Source organism: Halyomorpha halys, unplaced genomic scaffold (genome assembly GCF_000696795.3).
Source record: "Halyomorpha halys isolate HHAL.00 unplaced genomic scaffold, Hhal_1.1 Scaffold1103.1, whole genome shotgun sequence".
Taxonomy (NCBI): domain Eukaryota; kingdom Metazoa; phylum Arthropoda; class Insecta; order Hemiptera; family Pentatomidae; genus Halyomorpha; species Halyomorpha halys.
This window is the reverse complement of record NW_027106647.1, coordinates 215497-219334: the sequence shown is the minus strand read 5'-3', so window position 1 is coordinate 219334 and position 3838 is coordinate 215497. Positions and strand designations below refer to the sequence as shown.

General features: G+C 31.6%; 1 protein-coding gene across 8 annotated transcripts in view; it reads left to right on the top strand.

Annotated features, from left to right (window-relative positions):
- The window catches only part of MESK2 (misexpression suppressor of KSR 2), a 153314-nt gene that overhangs the window by 12289 nt on the left and 137187 nt on the right, over window positions 1-3838 (top strand). The window lies entirely within an intron of this gene.

The window sequence follows — 3838 nt, the reverse complement described above, 5'->3', positions numbered from 1 at the left end:
CCCGATAATCAATTGTAAAAAAAAATGTAACATGTAGATCAGTCTTATGCGATAGATTGGAAGTTTCTATCGTTTGTCTAGTAAGTGCTGCAATCATCGGAATCGACATGCAGTGTTCTCTCTTTTCAGTCTTGTCTTGTTAGTCCAGACGAAATCGAGCTATATATATTTAAGATAAGTGTATGGCTAAGTGTATGGGGTTACGGAGTGTGACGGCTACTTTTTCGACAAATCGACCGACTGGAAGTGCCGATTTATAGTATCGATTTTTCCGATTTAGATTAAACTGACAAAGTTTTTATTTCTTTTAATAATTTATTTATTGATATTTACAACTGTATACATTTATACACATCAAGTAAATTTGCTGTAAGTGATATTATGACATGATAAAAACATGTGGAGAATCTACCCATTGATAGAACTCCAAAAACATTTCTAAAGGAGAAGATCTCGAGTCCATCTTCTGAAGGAGAAGCCAGGTTAGAAACGAGTTGGTTTGAGTGGTTGGGAAGTTTATTATGGAAGGATTGGTATATGGTTCTGGCCAAATGGGCAACATAGGGGACATTGAGGTCCTGATAGATGATTTGATTTGTGGCAAAGTAAGGAGCATTAAGGATTTTACGAAGGATTTTTGACTGTAAGGATTGGATTCGAGAGGAATTAGATGGTTTAGTGGAGCCCCATAGCTCAACTCCGTATGTCCAAATAAAACTGACAAAATAAATTTAAAATTAAGTGGCCTTTAATAATTAGATCTTATTCTCATAAAAAAATAGTTTAACAGGTCTTAAATGATTTAACAAATTAAAATTTCCTCTAATTTTGTTTATTGTAAATAATTAACTATCTCATATTTCTGTCTGTAAGGAAAAATGGATAAATATAAACTTTGAATGATTTAAAGTAACTTGTTGATTTAATTAGTTTTTGTCCTAAATTAATGGCTTTGGTTGGTTTGAATTAACTTAATGAGATAAGAGGAAGAATATTTTTTCGTAATTGAAAACACAGGTCCGGACACATAACAGAGTCGCAGTACTAATTTATTTAGCTTTAGAAAGCCAAAGATTTAATAAAAATACTATGTGACATATAAAGTGGTAAAACTCATAAGTAAAAGGTTTGTTTTCACCTTGTAAAAAGATTTACAAAACTGAAATTATGTAATATATATATTGGTGGATCTTGAGGATCAATCAATAATACAACTATATTGAGGCTACGTTTTACAACTTTATTGTCATGCCAGTTGTTTATTACAGTGTGTTCTTCATTGCTGTGATACAGCTATCTCAGGTTTATGCCAGAACTGAAAACATTCCAATATTTGAAAACGTGTTTTTTCCCAGACTAAATGATTATGCCGAATCTCTCTTTCTGGAATCCCTCAAGGTAAAATTTATGGTCGGTTGAGTCCTATTGTGGATGGAACTACGTAATTTGCCTGCTCCTGGCATTCCCTGTTCTCCTGAAATTGACTGAGGCCTAATCACGGGCATTTTCCCTCTCAATTCCGAATTAATTTACAATTCTATTATACATGCTCGAATACAATGCCTATTGTATTGCATACTATACTATGCAAGCTGAGGTATTATACAATATCATTTTCTAACCTTAGCCGAGTTTTTAATCATTTTCGCTTTCCATAGTATTCATACAAAAAAAAAAAAAAAAAATTAAGCTATAATTGTTCTCTTAATTGTTTTTTTTATTCTAAGTTTACTTTTATTATAAACCAATTTATTGTTTTTTTTTTAGTGTGAATTATTTACTATTTTCAAATATGAATTAAGAAGATTGACAAAAAAACATTTTGAACCTTACTAAGCCTCTTTTATATTATAAAACTACAATAAAAACATATTACAGTTATTGTTGTTTTCATGAATAAATAGATTCTCTTGAAATTCAAACTGTTTTATTGTAATTTGAAAACGTTGTCAATAATAAATTCTACTACACATATATTTCACGCCACAAACTACCTGAACACTATACCAACTACAACAAGGATCCCACTCAAAAACATCAGTGTACTACAGTATTTCAATAGATACACATTCCATATCTCTGTAACGTTTCGGCCCTAACTATTGGTCAGTTCCATCTTCCCTATCTTATAAGCATTCATAATAAATTAATTAAAATGCTAGTTATTCACTCTTTTTTCACCCTTTTTTTCATCGAGGCTTTTACATCTACTATAAGTATTTGCTTAAAAATATTTTTAGTAAGAACTTTTTTTTTTTTTTAGTGTTACTCATTATTTGTTATTAAATATTAAGGAGGTCTAGGAACAAATATTTTGAAGCAAATTTGTAATATAAAACTGTATAATAATAACACATTATAAGAGTTTTATTTTATATACACACTCCACAATTCTGTTTCGTTTCGGCCTTTCCAAACATTTTCATCTTCATTCATGTCACAATATTAAAAACTATTTTCATGTTTACAATTCTTGGAAGTATTATTAATAATTTAAAATTTAGCTTATTCCCAGCTATTGTTTAACTTACGTTATTTCCAATTTTTTTTTATCTCCTTGGCTCTACAATATATTCAGTCTTTTTTATATAAAATGTCAGGGCCGCCCGTAGTAATTGGACACAGTCTTACTATTCTGAGGTCTATTGGCGGTGTCGGTTCGAATCCGGCCTGGGGCGTTTTCTTTATTCATTGAGTGGCGGTCCAGTACGATGTAGATGTGATGGTTTCACCTCTGGGTAAAATGAAGAAATGAATTATTCCTAATCTTCACCACCACATAAAAAGCAATCATTTTTTGGGTGCAAATTTGGTTTTAGCATTTCGTCGGTATTTAACCACTGACATGACCGACAACTGTTGTCATATGCAATCCACTTTTCATGAGTTACACTTTGCCTAGTACGCAGAGAAACATATCTCATAACTCTTCAATTGCTGCCGCTCATTAAGTTCGTGAGGTCCCCAAAGATCTACCTTTTTTTCTTTGCCAATGTCCTTTAAGTGTCGAGAAACTGTCCATACACTTGTATTTATTTGTTCTGCAGATCCTTTAACTGTTTGGCAATAGTCTTCTTCTGGGTTGGTGTTACAAATTTGTATCTCAAGCCATGGTTCATTCGTTACAATACCCTACCGCAAACGCCGTGGTAATATTTCTTGTAGCTTGGGTTTCTGAATGTCCATGTTTAAACTCATTAAAAAATATTACTCAATAATCGCGTGCTTCCATGGTCATATTTAATGGCACTCTAAATAATATGCAATTAATTGGAATACTAGTAAATATTATCAAAAAGTGGTGGATTAATAACGGCTTAACATAATCTGTAAACATTAACGTAGTAAACAACGATTGTCCACTAATCCCACTAAGAATTTCTGAATTACTAAAAACGGACATTCTTTATGAAATGACCCAATATATCTACAATATATAATTTAAAAAAAATATATATATATACATATTTGAAAAAAAACAAAAAACATTTGTTAAAAATATTTTAAGTTACTTCGTTATTAGCGTTCAGAACAACGCTTTGTCAATGACAGTTTCTCCACATATTCCAGTCATACTTCACACTATGCCAATTTAGTCCACTACTTAGATACCTATAGCTTTCTATAATACCTTAGGTGAACACTTTCAACTAACCTATTCCTCAAACTCACTTACCTCAGGTGAAATATTTCAAAACAGCAATAGTACTCTAAATCAATCACACACACTCAATCTCCCTTTCACTTTCAGCGAATTTAGTGCAGCTTTAAGAACATGTACAGATTGCTCACCTGGTCCAGATGGTATAACGTATTCAATGATAAAACATCTAAATTT